This window comes from Leuresthes tenuis, unplaced genomic scaffold, assembly GCF_036924035.1.
Source record: "Leuresthes tenuis unplaced genomic scaffold, fLeuTen1.0.hap1 SCAF_1, whole genome shotgun sequence".
Classification (NCBI taxonomy): domain Eukaryota; kingdom Metazoa; phylum Chordata; class Actinopteri; order Atheriniformes; family Atherinopsidae; genus Leuresthes; species Leuresthes tenuis.
In genome coordinates, this window is record NW_027325355.1 from 885,659 (window position 1) to 900,452 (window position 14,794).

At 45.9% G+C, this 14,794-nt stretch overlaps 5 non-coding genes and 30 pseudogenes across 5 annotated transcripts; all 35 read right to left on the reverse strand.

The window, feature by feature from the left end:
- Positions 1–132: 132 nt before the first annotated feature.
- Positions 133–251, reverse strand: LOC140293650 (5S ribosomal RNA; annotated as a pseudogene).
- A 269-nt stretch (positions 252–520) lies between these two features.
- Positions 521–639, reverse strand: LOC140295321 (5S ribosomal RNA; annotated as a pseudogene).
- Positions 640–908: 269 nt separating this feature from the next.
- LOC140271974 (5S ribosomal RNA) lies at positions 909–1,027 on the reverse strand. Its single transcript, XR_011907875.1, has one exon. It is a non-coding gene; the product is annotated as a 5S ribosomal RNA (ribosomal RNA).
- A 266-nt stretch (positions 1,028–1,293) lies between these two features.
- LOC140291977 (5S ribosomal RNA) lies at positions 1,294–1,412 on the reverse strand (annotated as a pseudogene).
- A 269-nt stretch (positions 1,413–1,681) lies between these two features.
- On the reverse strand, positions 1,682–1,800 carry LOC140317928 (5S ribosomal RNA; annotated as a pseudogene).
- Positions 1,801–2,069: 269 nt separating this feature from the next.
- LOC140272635 (5S ribosomal RNA) lies at positions 2,070–2,188 on the reverse strand (annotated as a pseudogene).
- A 262-nt stretch (positions 2,189–2,450) lies between these two features.
- Positions 2,451–2,569, reverse strand: LOC140295556 (5S ribosomal RNA; annotated as a pseudogene).
- Positions 2,570–2,838: 269 nt separating this feature from the next.
- On the reverse strand, positions 2,839–2,957 carry LOC140296565 (5S ribosomal RNA; annotated as a pseudogene).
- A 269-nt stretch (positions 2,958–3,226) lies between these two features.
- LOC140272037 (5S ribosomal RNA) lies at positions 3,227–3,345 on the reverse strand. Its single transcript, XR_011907878.1, has one exon. It is a non-coding gene; the product is annotated as a 5S ribosomal RNA (ribosomal RNA).
- Positions 3,346–3,611: 266 nt separating this feature from the next.
- LOC140272644 (5S ribosomal RNA) lies at positions 3,612–3,730 on the reverse strand (annotated as a pseudogene).
- Positions 3,731–3,992: 262 nt separating this feature from the next.
- On the reverse strand, positions 3,993–4,111 carry LOC140295557 (5S ribosomal RNA; annotated as a pseudogene).
- A 269-nt stretch (positions 4,112–4,380) lies between these two features.
- LOC140296566 (5S ribosomal RNA) lies at positions 4,381–4,499 on the reverse strand (annotated as a pseudogene).
- A 269-nt stretch (positions 4,500–4,768) lies between these two features.
- On the reverse strand, positions 4,769–4,887 carry LOC140309035 (5S ribosomal RNA; annotated as a pseudogene).
- A 266-nt stretch (positions 4,888–5,153) lies between these two features.
- On the reverse strand, positions 5,154–5,272 carry LOC140291978 (5S ribosomal RNA; annotated as a pseudogene).
- A 269-nt stretch (positions 5,273–5,541) lies between these two features.
- On the reverse strand, positions 5,542–5,660 carry LOC140317933 (5S ribosomal RNA; annotated as a pseudogene).
- A 269-nt stretch (positions 5,661–5,929) lies between these two features.
- LOC140272655 (5S ribosomal RNA) lies at positions 5,930–6,048 on the reverse strand (annotated as a pseudogene).
- A 262-nt stretch (positions 6,049–6,310) lies between these two features.
- Positions 6,311–6,429, reverse strand: LOC140295558 (5S ribosomal RNA; annotated as a pseudogene).
- A 269-nt stretch (positions 6,430–6,698) lies between these two features.
- Positions 6,699–6,817, reverse strand: LOC140297428 (5S ribosomal RNA; annotated as a pseudogene).
- Positions 6,818–7,485: 668 nt separating this feature from the next.
- Positions 7,486–7,594, reverse strand: LOC140296275 (5S ribosomal RNA; annotated as a pseudogene).
- Positions 7,595–7,863: 269 nt separating this feature from the next.
- LOC140294062 (5S ribosomal RNA) lies at positions 7,864–7,982 on the reverse strand (annotated as a pseudogene).
- A 269-nt stretch (positions 7,983–8,251) lies between these two features.
- LOC140284859 (5S ribosomal RNA) lies at positions 8,252–8,370 on the reverse strand (annotated as a pseudogene).
- A 269-nt stretch (positions 8,371–8,639) lies between these two features.
- On the reverse strand, positions 8,640–8,758 carry LOC140272101 (5S ribosomal RNA). Its single transcript, XR_011907883.1, has one exon. It is a non-coding gene; the product is annotated as a 5S ribosomal RNA (ribosomal RNA).
- Positions 8,759–9,024: 266 nt separating this feature from the next.
- On the reverse strand, positions 9,025–9,143 carry LOC140272660 (5S ribosomal RNA; annotated as a pseudogene).
- A 262-nt stretch (positions 9,144–9,405) lies between these two features.
- On the reverse strand, positions 9,406–9,524 carry LOC140295559 (5S ribosomal RNA; annotated as a pseudogene).
- Positions 9,525–9,793: 269 nt separating this feature from the next.
- Positions 9,794–9,912, reverse strand: LOC140296567 (5S ribosomal RNA; annotated as a pseudogene).
- Positions 9,913–10,181: 269 nt separating this feature from the next.
- On the reverse strand, positions 10,182–10,300 carry LOC140272163 (5S ribosomal RNA). Its single transcript, XR_011907893.1, has one exon. It is a non-coding gene; the product is annotated as a 5S ribosomal RNA (ribosomal RNA).
- A 266-nt stretch (positions 10,301–10,566) lies between these two features.
- Positions 10,567–10,685, reverse strand: LOC140272665 (5S ribosomal RNA; annotated as a pseudogene).
- A 262-nt stretch (positions 10,686–10,947) lies between these two features.
- LOC140295561 (5S ribosomal RNA) lies at positions 10,948–11,066 on the reverse strand (annotated as a pseudogene).
- A 269-nt stretch (positions 11,067–11,335) lies between these two features.
- Positions 11,336–11,454, reverse strand: LOC140297439 (5S ribosomal RNA; annotated as a pseudogene).
- A 668-nt stretch (positions 11,455–12,122) lies between these two features.
- LOC140296276 (5S ribosomal RNA) lies at positions 12,123–12,231 on the reverse strand (annotated as a pseudogene).
- Positions 12,232–12,500: 269 nt separating this feature from the next.
- Positions 12,501–12,619, reverse strand: LOC140294063 (5S ribosomal RNA; annotated as a pseudogene).
- Positions 12,620–12,888: 269 nt separating this feature from the next.
- Positions 12,889–13,007, reverse strand: LOC140284864 (5S ribosomal RNA; annotated as a pseudogene).
- Positions 13,008–13,276: 269 nt separating this feature from the next.
- LOC140272229 (5S ribosomal RNA) lies at positions 13,277–13,395 on the reverse strand. Its single transcript, XR_011907899.1, has one exon. It is a non-coding gene; the product is annotated as a 5S ribosomal RNA (ribosomal RNA).
- A 668-nt stretch (positions 13,396–14,063) lies between these two features.
- LOC140293101 (5S ribosomal RNA) lies at positions 14,064–14,182 on the reverse strand (annotated as a pseudogene).
- Positions 14,183–14,444: 262 nt separating this feature from the next.
- On the reverse strand, positions 14,445–14,563 carry LOC140295562 (5S ribosomal RNA; annotated as a pseudogene).
- Positions 14,564–14,794: the final 231 nt, after the last annotated feature.

The following is a 14,794-nucleotide window of genomic DNA, read 5'->3' on the forward strand; positions in this document are numbered from 1 at the left end:
AACTGAGACTCTAAGATCACTTCGTGTCTGCCAACAAAGCAGCAGCAGCTGAAGATGACCAACTTCCTCATGTGTCACAGGATGATCAGACATTGCAACAAAAGACATGCAGGTGGTAGAGAGAAGAGAAAAAATTTACAGCACCTGGTATTCCCAAGCGGTCTCCCATTCAAGTACTAACCAGGCCCAACACTGCTTGGGTTCCGAGATCATACTAGGTCGGGCATATTCAGGGTGGTGTGGCCGAAAGTAGCAATGTCTGTGACAAATATGCATTATATAGGTACTGGAATCATACGGTTCCTCTATGCAACCAGATAATTGCCAAGAAAGGCTAACTTGTAGTGGGCACATCTTCTTCCCTGATGTGATTATTCTCTTCAGCTGAAACTGAGACTCTCAGATCACTTTGTGTCTGCCAACAAAGCAGCAGCAGCTGAAGATGACCAACTTCCTCATGTGTCACAGGGCGATCAGACGTTGCAACAAAAGACATGCAGGTGGTAGAGAGAAGAGAAAAAGCTTACAGCACCTCGTAATCCCAAGCGGTCTCTCATCAAAGTACTAACCAGGCCCAACCCTCCTTGGCTTCTGAGATCAGACGAGGTCAGACATATTCAGGGTGGTTTGGCCGTAAGCAACAATCTCTGTGACAAATGTGCATTATATAGGCAATGGAATCATATGGTTCCTCTATGTAACAAGATAATTGCCGAAAAAGGCTGATATGTAGTGGGCACATCTTGTTCCCTGACGTGATAATTTTCTCCAGCTGAAAATGAGACTCTAAGATCACTTCGTGTCTGCCAACAAAGCAGCAGCAGCTGAAGATGACCAACTTCCTAATGTGTCACAGGGTGATCAGGCGTTGCAACAAAAGACATGCAGGTGGTTGAGAGAAGAGAAAAAGCTTACAGCACCTGGTATTCCCAAGCGGTCTCCCATCCAAGTACTAACCAGGCCCAACCCTGCTTGGCTTCCAAGATCAGACGAGGTCGGGCATATTCAGGGTGGTGTGGCCGTAAGCAACAATGTCTGTGACAAATATAAACTGTATAGGTACTGGAATCATACGGTTCCTCTATGCAACCAGATAATTGCCAAGAAAGGCTGATAAGTAGTGGAAACATCTTCCCTGATGTGATTATTCTCTCCAGCTGAAACTGAGACTCTCATATCACTTCGTGTCTGCCAACAAAGCAGCAGCAGCTGAAGATGACCAACTTCCTCATGTGTCACAGGGCGATCAGACATTGCAACAAAAGACATGCAGGTGGTAGAGAGAAGAGAAAAAGCTTACAGCACCTGGTATTCCCAAGCAGTCTCCCATTCAAGTACTAATCAGGCCCAACCCTGCTTGGGTTCTGAGATCAGACGAGGTTGGGCATATTCAGGGTGGTGTGGCCGTAAGTAACAATGTCTGTGACAAATGTGCATTATATAGGTACTGGAATCATACGGTTCCTCTATGCAACCAGATAATTGCCAAGAAAGGCTGATATGTAGTGGGCACATCTTGTTCCCTGACGTGATAATTTTCTCCAGCTGAAAATGAGACTCTAAGATCACTTCGTGTCTGCCAACAAAGCAGCAGAAACTGAAGATGACCAACTTCCTCATGTGTCACAGGGTGATCAGACGTTGCAACAAAAGACATGCAGGTGGTTGAGAGAAGAGAAAAAGCTTACAGCACCTGATAATCCCAAGCGGTCTCCCATCCAAGTACTAACCAGGCACAACCCTGCTTGGCTTCCGAGATCAGACGAGGTCGGGCTTATTCAGGGTGGTGTGGCCGTAAGCAACAATGTCTGTGACAAATGTAAATTGTATAGGTACTGGAATCATACGGTTCCTCTATATAACCAGATAATTGCAGAGAAAGGCTGATAAATAGTGGGCACAACTTCTTCCCTGACGTGATTATTCTCTCCAGCTGAAAATGAGACTCTCAGATCACTTCGTGTCTGCCAACAAAGCAGCAGCAGCTGAAGATGACCAACTTCCTTATGTGTCACAGGGCGATCAGACCTTGCAACAAAATACATGCAGGTGGTAGAGAGAAGAGAAAAAGCTTACAGCACCTGGCATTCCCAAGGGGTCTCCCATTCAAGTACTAACCAGGCCCAGCCCTCCTTGGCTTCCGAGATCAGTCGAGGTCGGGCATATTCAGGGTGGTGTGGCCGTAAGTAACAATGTCTGTGAAAAATGTGCATTATATAGGTACTGGAATAATACAGTTCCTCTATGTAACCAGATAATTGCAGAGAAAGGCTAACTTGTTGTGGGCACATCTTCTTCCTTGATGTGATTATTCTCTGCAGCTGAAACTGAGACTCTCAGATCACTTCGTGTCTGCTAACAAAGCAGCAGCAGCTGAAGATGACCAACTTCCTCATGTGTCACAGGGCGATCAGACATTACAACAAAAGACATGTAGGTGGTAGAGAAAAAGCTTACAGCACCTGGTATTCCCAAGCGGTGTCCCATCAAAGTACTAACCAGGCCCAGCCCTCCTTGGCTTCCAAGATCAGACAAGGTCAGACATATTCAGGGTGGTTTGGCCGTAAGTAACAATCTCCGTGACAAATGTGCATTATATAGGCAATGGAATCATACACTTCCTCTATGTAACCAGATAATTGCAGAGAAAGGCTGATATGTAGTGGGCACATCTTCTTCCCTGATGTGATTATTCTCTTCAGCTGAAACTGAGACTCTCAGATCACTTTGTGTCTGCCAACAAAGCAGCAGCAGCTGAAGATGACCAACTTCCTCATGTGTCACAGGGCGATCAGACGTTGCAACAAAAGACATGCAGGTGGTAGAGAGAAGAGAAAAAGCATACAGCACCTCGTAATCCCAAGCGGTCTCTCATCAAAGTACTAACCAGGCCCAACCCTCCTTGGCTTCTGAGATCAGACGAGGTCAGACATATTCAGGGTGGTTTGGCCGTAAGCAACAATCTCTGTGACAAATGTGCATTATATAGGCAATGGAATCATATGGTTCCTCTATGTAACAAGATAATTGCCGAAAAAGGCTGATATGTAGTGGGCACATCTTGTTCCCTGACGTGATAATTTTCTCCAGCTGAAAATGAGACTCTAAGATCACTTCGTGTCTGCCAACAAAGCAGCAGCAGCTGAAGATGACCAACTTCCTAATGTGTCACAGGGTGATCAGGCGTTGCAACAAAAGACATGCAGGTGGTTGAGAGAAGAGAAAAAGCTTACAGCACCTGGTATTCCCAAGCGGTCTCCCATCCAAGTACTAACCAGGCCCAACCCTGCTTGGCTTCCAAGATCAGACGAGGTCGGGCATATTCAGGGTGGTGTGGCCGTAAGCAACAATGTCTGTGACAAATATAAACTGTATAGGTACTGGAATCATACGGTTCCTCTATGCAACCAGATAATTGCCAAGAAAGGCTGATAAGTAGTGGAAACATCTTCCCTGATGTGATTATTCTCTCCAGCTGAAAATGAGACTCTCAGATCACTTCGTGTCTGCCAACAAAGCAGCAGCAGCTGAAGATGACCAACTTCCTTATGTGTCACAGGGCGATCAGACCTTGCAACAAAATACATGCAGGTGGTAGAGAGAAGAGAAAAAGCTTACAGCACCTGGCATTCCCAAGGGGTCTCCCATTCAAGTACTAACCAGGCCCAGCCCTCCTTGGCTTCCGAGATCAGTCGAGGTCGGGCATATTCAGGGTGGTGTGGCCGTAAGTAACAATGTCTGTGAAAAATGTGCATTATATAGGTACTGGAATAATACAGTTCCTCTATGTAACCAGATAATTGCAGAGAAAGGCTAACTTGTTGTGGGCACATCTTCTTCCTTGATGTGATTATTCTCTGCAGCTGAAACTGAGACTCTCAGATCACTTCGTGTCTGCTAACAAAGCAGCAGCAGCTGAAGATGACCAACTTCCTCATGTGTCACAGGGCGATCAGACATTACAACAAAAGACATGTAGGTGGTAGAGAAAAAGCTTACAGCACCTGGTATTCCCAAGCGGTGTCCCATCAAAGTACTAACCAGGCCCAGCCCTCCTTGGCTTCCAAGATCAGACAAGGTCAGACATATTCAGGGTGGTTTGGCCGTAAGTAACAATCTCCGTGACAAATGTGCATTATATAGGCAATGGAATCATACACTTCCTCTATGTAACCAGATAATTGCAGAGAAAGGCTGATATGTAGTGGGCACATCTTCTTCCCTGATGTGATTATTCTCTTCAGCTGAAACTGAGACTCTCAGATCACTTTGTGTCTGCCAACAAAGCAGCAGCAGCTGAAGATGACCAACTTCCTCATGTGTCACAGGGCGATCAGACGTTGCAACAAAAGACATGCAGGTGGTAGAGAGAAGAGAAAAAGCATACAGCACCTCGTAATCCCAAGCGGTCTCTCATCAAAGTACTAACCAGGCCCAACCCTCCTTGGCTTCTGAGATCAGACGAGGTCAGACATATTCAGGGTGGTTTGGCCGTAAGCAACAATCTCTGTGACAAATGTGCATTATATAGGCAATGGAATCATATGGTTCCTCTATGTAACAAGATAATTGCCGAAAAAGGCTGATATGTAGTGGGCACATCTTGTTCCCTGACGTGATAATTTTCTCCAGCTGAAAATGAGACTCTAAGATCACTTCGTGTCTGCCAACAAAGCAGCAGCAGCTGAAGATGACCAACTTCCTAATGTGTCACAGGGTGATCAGGCGTTGCAACAAAAGACATGCAGGTGGTTGAGAGAAGAGAAAAAGCTTACAGCACCTGGTATTCCCAAGCAGTCTCCCATTCAAGTACTAATCAGGCCCAACCCTGCTTGGGTTCTGAGATCAGACGAGGTCGGGCATATTCAGGGTGGTGTGGCCGTAAGCAACAATGTCTGTGACAAATATAAACTGTATAGGTACTGGAATCATACGGTTCCTCTATGCAACCAGATAATTGCCAAGAAAGGCTGATAAGTAGTGGAAACATCTTCCCTGATGTGATTATTCTCTCCAGCTGAAACTGAGACTCTCATATCACTTCGTGTCTGCCAACAAAGCAGCAGCAGCTGAAGATGACCAACTTCCTCATGTGTCACAGGGCGATCAGACATTGCAACAAAAGACATGCAGGTGGTAGAGAGAAGAGAAAAAGCTTACAGCACCTGGTATTCCCAAGCAGTCTCCCATTCAAGTACTAATCAGGCCCAACCCTGCTTGGGTTCTGAGATCAGACGAGGTTGGGCATATTCAGGGTGGTGTGGCCGTAAGTAACAATGTCTGTGACAAATGTGCATTATATAGGTACTGGAATCATACGGTTCCTCTATGCAACCAGATAATTGCCAAGAAAGGCTGATATGTAGTGGGCACATCTTGTTCCCTGACGTGATAATTTTCTCCAGCTGAAAATGAGACTCTAAGATCACTTCGTGTCTGCCAACAAAGCAGCAGAAACTGAAGATGACCAACTTCCTCATGTGTCACAGGGTGATCAGACGTTGCAACAAAAGACATGCAGGTGGTTGAGAGAAGAGAAAAAGCTTACAGCACCTGATAATCCCAAGCGGTCTCCCATCCAAGTACTAACCAGGCACAACCCTGCTTGGCTTCCGAGATCAGACGAGGTCGGGCTTATTCAGGGTGGTGTGGCCGTAAGCAACAATGTCTGTGACAAATGTAAATTGTATAGGTACTGGAATCATACGTTTCCTCTATATAACCAGATAATTGCAGAGAAAGGCTGATAAATAGTGGGCACATCTTCTTCCCTGACGTGATTATTCTCTCCAGCTGAAAATGAGACTCTCAGATCACTTCGTGTCTGCCAACAAAGCAGCAGCAGCTGAAGATGACCAACTTCCTTATGTGTCACAGGGCGATCAGACCTTGCAACAAAATACATGCAGGTGGTAGAGAGAAGAGAAAAAGCTTACAGCACCTGGCATTCCCAAGGGGTCTCCCATTCAAGTACTAACCAGGCCCAGCCCTCCTTGGCTTCCGAGATCAGTCGAGGTCGGGCATATTCAGGGTGGTGTGGCCGTAAGTAACAATGTCTGTGAAAAATGTGCATTATATAGGTACTGGAATAATACAGTTCCTCTATGTAACCAGATAATTGCAGAGAAAGGCTAACTTGTTGTGGGCACATCTTCTTCCTTGATGTGATTATTCTCTGCAGCTGAAACTGAGACTCTCAGATCACTTCGTGTCTGCTAACAAAGCAGCAGCAGCTGAAGATGACCAACTTCCTCATGTGTCACAGGGCGATCAGACATTACAACAAAAGACATGTAGGTGGTAGAGAAAAAGCTTACAGCACCTGGTATTCCCAAGCGGTGTCCCATCAAAGTACTAACCAGGCCCAGCCCTCCTTGGCTTCCAAGATCAGACAAGGTCAGACATATTCAGGGTGGTTTGGCCGTAAGTAACAATCTCCGTGACAAATGTGCATTATATAGGCAATGGAATCATACACTTCCTCTATGTAACCAGATAATTGCCGAGAAAGGCTGATATGTAGTGGGCACATCTTCTTCCTTGACGTGATAATTCTCTCCAGCTGAAAATGAGACTCTCAGATCACTTTGTGTCTGCCAACAAAGCAGCAGCAGCTGAAGATGACCAACTTCCTCATGTGTCAAAGGGTGATCAGACGTTGCAACAAAAGACATGCAGGTGGTAGAGAGAAGAGAAAAAGCTTACAGCACCTGGTATTCCCAAGCAGTCTCCCATCCAAGTACTAACCAGGCCCAAACCTGCTTGACTTCCAAGATCAGACGAGGTCGGGCTTATTCAGGGTGGTGTGGCCGTAAGCAACAATATCTGTGACAAATGTGCATTATATAGGTACTGGAATCATACACTTCCTCTATGTAACCAGATAATTGCCGAGAAAGGCTGACTTGTAGTGGGCACATCTTCTTCCCTGATGTGATTATTCTCTGCAGCTGAAACTGAGACTCTCAGATCACTTCGTGTCTGCCAACAAAGAAGCAGCAGCAGCTGAAGATGACCAACTTCCTCATGTGTCACAGGAGGATCAGACGTTGCCACAAAAGACATGAAGGTGGTAGAGAGTAGAGAAGAAGCTTACAGCACCTGGTATTCCCAAGCAGTCTCCCATTGAAGTACGAACCAGACCCAACCCAACCCTGCTTGGCTTCCAGGATAAGACAAGGTGGGGCTTATTCAGGGTGGTGTGGCGGTAAGCAACAATATTTGTTACAAATGTGAATTATATAGGTACTGGAATCATACACTTCCTCTATGAAACCAGATAATTGCCGAGAAAGGCTGATGTGTAGTGGGCATATCATCTTCTCTGATGTGATCATTCTCTTCAGCTGAAACTGAGACTCTCAGATCACTTCGTGTCTGCCAACAAAGCAGTAGCAGCAGCTGAAGATGACCAACTTCCTCATGTGTCACAGGGTGATCAGACGTTGCAACAAAACACATGCAGGTGGTAGAGAGAAGAGAAAAAGCTTACAGCACCTGGTATTCCCAAGCGGTCTCCCACCCAAGTACTAACCAGGCCCAACACTGCTTGGCTTCCGAGATCAGACAAATTCAGGGTGGTGTGGCCGTAAGTAACAATGTCTGTGACAAATGTGCATTATATAAGTACAGGAATCATACGGTTCCTCTATGTAACCAGATAATTGATGAGAAAGGCTGATGTGTAGTGGGCACATCTTCTTCCCTGACGTGATTATTCTCTTCAGCTGAAACTGAGACTCTCAGATCACTTCGTGTGTGCTAACAAAGCAGCAGCAGCTGAAGATGACCAACTTCCTCATGTGTCACAGGGCGATCAGACATTGCAACAAAAGACATGTAGGTGGTAGAGAGAAGAGAAAAAGCTTACAGCACCTGGTATTCCCAAGCGGTGTCCCATCAAAGTACTAAGCAGGCCCAGCCCTCCTTGGCTTCCGAGATCAGACAAGGTCAGACATATTCAGGGTGGTGTGGCCGTAAGCAACAATGTCTGTGACAAATGTAAATTGTATAGGTACTGGAATCATACGTTTCCTCTATATAACCAGATAATTGCAGAGAAAGGCTGATAAATAGTGGGCACATCTTCTTCCCTGACGTGATTATTCTCTCCAGCTGAAAATGAGACTCTCAGATCACTTCGTGTCTGCCAACAAAGCAGCAGCAGCTGAAGATGACCAACTTCCTCATGTGTCACAGGGCGATCAGACCTTGCAACAAAATACATGCAGGTGGTAGAGAGAAGAGAAAAAGCTTACAGCACCTGACATTCCCAAGGGGTCTCCCATTCAAGTACTAACCAGGCCCAGCCCTCCTTGGCTTCCGAGATCAGTCGAGGTCGGGCATATTCAGGGTGGTGTGGCCGTAAGTAACAATGTCTGTGAAAAATGTGCATTATATAGGTACTGGAATAATACAGTTCCTCTATGTAACCAGATAATTGCAGAGAAAGGCTAACTTGTTGTGGGCACATCTTCTTCCTTGATGTGATTATTCTCTGTAGCTGAAACTGAGACTCTCAGATCACTTCGTGTCTGCCAACAAAGCAGCAGCAGCTGAAGATGACCAACTTCCTAATGTGTCACAGGGTGATCAGGCGTTGCAACAAAAGACATGCAGGTGGTTGAGAGAAGAGAAAAAGCTTACAGCACCTGGTATTCCCAAGCGGTCTCCCATCCAAGTACTAACCAGGCCCAACCCTGCTTGGCTTCCAAGATCAGACGAGGTCGGGCATATTCAGGGTGGTGTGGCCGTAAGCAACAATGTCTGTGACAAATATAAACTGTATAGGTACTGGAATCATACGGTTCCTCTATGCAACCAGATAATTGCCAAGAAAGGCTGATAAGTAGTGGAAACATCTTCCCTGATGTGATTATTCTCTCCAGCTGAAAATGAGACTCTCAGATCACTTCGTGTCTGCCAACAAAGCAGCAGCAGCTGAAGATGACCAACTTCCTTATGTGTCACAGGGCGATCAGACCTTGCAACAAAATACATGCAGGTGGTAGAGAGAAGAGAAAAAGCTTACAGCACCTGGCATTCCCAAGGGGTCTCCCATTCAAGTACTAACCAGGCCCAGCCCTCCTTGGCTTCCGAGATCAGTCGAGGTCGGGCATATTCAGGGTGGTGTGGCCGTAAGTAACAATGTCTGTGAAAAATGTGCATTATATAGGTACTGGAATAATACAGTTCCTCTATGTAACCAGATAATTGCAGAGAAAGGCTAACTTGTTGTGGGCACATCTTCTTCCTTGATGTGATTATTCTCTGCAGCTGAAACTGAGACTCTCAGATCACTTCGTGTCTGCTAACAAAGCAGCAGCAGCTGAAGATGACCAACTTCCTCATGTGTCACAGGGCGATCAGACATTACAACAAAAGACATGTAGGTGGTAGAGAAAAAGCTTACAGCACCTGGTATTCCCAAGCGGTGTCCCATCAAAGTACTAACCAGGCCCAGCCCTCCTTGGCTTCCAAGATCAGACAAGGTCAGACATATTCAGGGTGGTTTGGCCGTAAGTAACAATCTCCGTGACAAATGTGCATTATATAGGCAATGGAATCATACACTTCCTCTATGTAACCAGATAATTGCAGAGAAAGGCTGATATGTAGTGGGCACATCTTCTTCCCTGATGTGATTATTCTCTTCAGCTGAAACTGAGACTCTCAGATCACTTTGTGTCTGCCAACAAAGCAGCAGCAGCTGAAGATGACCAACTTCCTCATGTGTCACAGGGCGATCAGACGTTGCAACAAAAGACATGCAGGTGGTAGAGAGAAGAGAAAAAGCATACAGCACCTCGTAATCCCAAGCGGTCTCTCATCAAAGTACTAACCAGGCCCAACCCTCCTTGGCTTCTGAGATCAGACGAGGTCAGACATATTCAGGGTGGTTTGGCCGTAAGCAACAATCTCTGTGACAAATGTGCATTATATAGGCAATGGAATCATATGGTTCCTCTATGTAACAAGATAATTGCCGAAAAAGGCTGATATGTAGTGGGCACATCTTGTTCCCTGACGTGATAATTTTCTCCAGCTGAAAATGAGACTCTAAGATCACTTCGTGTCTGCCAACAAAGCAGCAGCAGCTGAAGATGACCAACTTCCTAATGTGTCACAGGGTGATCAGGCGTTGCAACAAAAGACATGCAGGTGGTTGAGAGAAGAGAAAAAGCTTACAGCACCTGGTATTCCCAAGCGGTCTCCCATCCAAGTACTAACCAGGCCCAACCCTGCTTGGCTTCCAAGATCAGACGAGGTCGGGCATATTCAGGGTGGTGTGGCCGTAAGCAACAATGTCTGTGACAAATATAAACTGTATAGGTACTGGAATCATACGGTTCCTCTATGCAACCAGATAATTGCCAAGAAAGGCTGATAAGTAGTGGAAACATCTTCCCTGATGTGATTATTCTCTCCAGCTGAAAATGAGACTCTCAGATCACTTCGTGTCTGCCAACAAAGCAGCAGCAGCTGAAGATGACCAACTTCCTTATGTGTCACAGGGCGATCAGACCTTGCAACAAAATACATGCAGGTGGTAGAGAGAAGAGAAAAAGCTTACAGCACCTGGCATTCCCAAGGGGTCTCCCATTCAAGTACTAACCAGGCCCAGCCCTCCTTGGCTTCCGAGATCAGTCGAGGTCGGGCATATTCAGGGTGGTGTGGCCGTAAGTAACAATGTCTGTGAAAAATGTGCATTATATAGGTACTGGAATAATACAGTTCCTCTATGTAACCAGATAATTGCAGAGAAAGGCTAACTTGTTGTGGGCACATCTTCTTCCTTGATGTGATTATTCTCTGCAGCTGAAACTGAGACTCTCAGATCACTTCGTGTCTGCTAACAAAGCAGCAGCAGCTGAAGATGACCAACTTCCTCATGTGTCACAGGGCGATCAGACATTACAACAAAAGACATGTAGGTGGTAGAGAAAAAGCTTACAGCACCTGGTATTCCCAAGCGGTGTCCCATCAAAGTACTAACCAGGCCCAGCCCTCCTTGGCTTCCAAGATCAGACAAGGTCAGACATATTCAGGGTGGTTTGGCCGTAAGTAACAATCTCCGTGACAAATGTGCATTATATAGGCAATGGAATCATACACTTCCTCTATGTAACCAGATAATTGCCGAGAAAGGCTGATATGTAGTGGGCACATCTTCTTCCTTGACGTGATAATTCTCTCCAGCTGAAAATGAGACTCTCAGATCACTTTGTGTCTGCCAACAAAGCAGCAGCAGCTGAAGATGACCAACTTCCTCATGTGTCAAAGGGTGATCAGACGTTGCAACAAAAGACATGCAGGTGGTAGAGAGAAGAGAAAAAGCTTACAGCACCTGGTATTCCCAAGCAGTCTCCCATCCAAGTACTAACCAGGCCCAAACCTGCTTGACTTCCAAGATCAGACGAGGTCGGGCTTATTCAGGGTGGTGTGGCCGTAAGCAACAATATCTGTGACAAATGTGCATTATATAGGTACTGGAATCATACACTTCCTCTATGTAACCAGATAATTGCCGAGAAAGGCTGACTTGTAGTGGGCACATCTTCTTCCCTGATGTGATTATTCTCTGCAGCTGAAACTGAGACTCTCAGATCACTTCGTGTCTGCCAACAAAGAAGCAGCAGCAGCTGAAGATGACCAACTTCCTCATGTGTCACAGGAGGATCAGACGTTGCCACAAAAGACATGAAGGTGGTAGAGAGTAGAGAAGAAGCTTACAGCACCTGGTATTCCCAAGCAGTCTCCCATTGAAGTACGAACCAGACCCAACCCAACCCTGCTTGGCTTCCAGGATAAGACAAGGTGGGGCTTATTCAGGGTGGTGTGGCGGTAAGCAACAATATTTGTTACAAATGTGAATTATATAGGTACTGGAATCATACACTTCCTCTATGAAACCAGATAATTGCCGAGAAAGGCTGATGTGTAGTGGGCATATCATCTTCTCTGATGTGATCATTCTCTTCAGCTGAAACTGAGACTCTCAGATCACTTCGTGTCTGCCAACAAAGCAGTAGCAGCAGCTGAAGATGACCAACTTCCTCATGTGTCACAGGGTGATCAGACGTTGCAACAAAACACATGCAGGTGGTAGAGAGAAGAGAAAAAGCTTACAGCACCTGGTATTCCCAAGCGGTCTCCCACCCAAGTACTAACCAGGCCCAACACTGCTTGGCTTCCGAGATCAGACAAATTCAGGGTGGTGTGGCCGTAAGTAACAATGTCTGTGACAAATGTGCATTATATAAGTACAGGAATCATACGGTTCCTCTATGTAACCAGATAATTGATGAGAAAGGCTGATGTGTAGTGGGCACATCTTCTTCCCTGACGTGATTATTCTCTTCAGCTGAAACTGAGACTCTCAGATCACTTCGTGTGTGCTAACAAAGCAGCAGCAGCTGAAGATGACCAACTTCCTCATGTGTCACAGGGCGATCAGACATTGCAACAAAAGACATGTAGGTGGTAGAGAGAAGAGAAAAAGCTTACAGCACCTGGTATTCCCAAGCGGTGTCCCATCAAAGTACTAAGCAGGCCCAGCCCTCCTTGGCTTCCGAGATCAGACAAGGTCAGACATATTCAGGGTGGTGTGGCCGTAAGCAACAATGTCTGTGACAAATGTAAATTGTATAGGTACTGGAATCATACGTTTCCTCTATATAACCAGATAATTGCAGAGAAAGGCTGATAAATAGTGGGCACATCTTCTTCCCTGACGTGATTATTCTCTCCAGCTGAAAATGAGACTCTCAGATCACTTCGTGTCTGCCAACAAAGCAGCAGCAGCTGAAGATGACCAACTTCCTCATGTGTCACAGGGCGATCAGACCTTGCAACAAAATACATGCAGGTGGTAGAGAGAAGAGAAAAAGCTTACAGCACCTGACATTCCCAAGGGGTCTCCCATTCAAGTACTAACCAGGCCCAGCCCTCCTTGGCTTCCGAGATCAGTCGAGGTCGGGCATATTCAGGGTGGTGTGGCCGTAAGTAACAATGTCTGTGAAAAATGTGCATTATATAGGTACTGGAATAATACAGTTCCTCTATGTAACCAGATAATTGCAGAGAAAGGCTAACTTGTTGTGGGCACATCTTCTTCCTTGATGTGATTATTCTCTGTAGCTGAAACTGAGACTCTCAGATCACTTCGTGTCTGCCAACAAAGCAGCAGCAGCTGAAGATGACCAACTTCCTAATGTGTCACAGGGTGATCAGGCGTTGCAACAAAAGACATGCAGGTGGTTGAGAGAAGAGAAAAAGCTTACAGCACCTGGTATTCCCAAGCGGTCTCCCATCCAAGTACTAACCAGGCCCAACCCTGCTTGGCTTCCAAGATCAGACGAGGTCGGGCATATTCAGGGTGGTGTGGCCGTAAGCAACAATGTCTGTGACAAATATAAACTGTATAGGTACTGGAATCATACGGTTCCTCTATGCAACCAGATAATTGCCAAGAAAGGCTGATAAGTAGTGGAAACATCTTCCCTGATGTGATTATTCTCTCCAGCTGAAAATGAGACTCTCAGATCACTTCGTGTCTGCCAACAAAGCAGCAGCAGCTGAAGATGACCAACTTCCTCATGTGTCACAGGGTGGTCAGACGTTGCAACAAAAGACATTCAGGTGGTCCAGAGAAGAGAAAAAGCTTACAGCACCTGGTATTCCCAAGCAGTCTCCCATTGAAGTACGAACCAGACCCAACCCAACCCTGCTTGGCTTCCAGGATAAGACAAGGTGGGGCTTATTCAGGGTGGTGTGGCGGTAAGCAACAATATTTGTTACAAATGTGAATTATATAGGTACTGGAATCATACACTTCCTCTATGAAACCAGATAATTGCCGAGAAAGGCTGATGTGTAGTGGGCATATCATCTTCTCTGATGTGATCATTCTCTTCAGCTGAAACTGAGACTCTCAGATCACTTCGTGTCTGCCAACAAAGCAGCAGCAGCAGCAGCAGCTGAAGATGACCAACTTCCTCATGTGTCACAGGGTGATCAGACGTTGCAACAAAAGACATGCAGGTGGTCGAGAGAAGAGAAAAAGCTTACAGCACCTGGTATTCCCAAGAGGTCTTCCATCCAAATACTAACCACGCCCAACCCTCCTTGGCTTCCGAGATCAGTCGAGGTCGGGCATATTCAGGGTGGTGTGGCCGTAAGTAACAATGTCTGTGAAAAATGTGCATTATATAGGTACTGGAATAATACAGTTCCTCTATGTAACCAGATAATTGCAGAGAAAGGCTAACTTGTTGTGGGCACATCTTCTTCCTTGATGTGATTATTCTCTGCAGCTGAAACTGAGACTCTCAGATCACTTCGTGTCTGCTAACAAAGCAGCAGCAGCTGAAGATGACCAACTTCCTCATGTGTCACAGGGCGATCAGACATTACAACAAAAGACATGTAGGTGGTAGAGAAAAAGCTTACAGCACCTGGTATTCCCAAGCGGTGTCCCATCAAAGTACTAACCAGGCCCAGCCCTCCTTGGCTTCCAAGATCAGACAAGGTCAGACATATTCAGGGTGGTTTGGCCGTAAGTAACAATCTCCGTGACAAATGTGCATTATATAGGCAATGGAATCATACACTTCCTCTATGTAACCAGATAATTGCCGAGAAAGGCTGATATGTAGTGGGCACATCTTCTTCCCTGATGTGATTATTCTCTTCAGATGAAACTGAGACTCTCAGATCACTTTGTGTCTGCCAACAAAGCAGCAGCAGCTGAAGATGACCAACTTCCTCATGTGTCACAGGGCGATCAGACGTT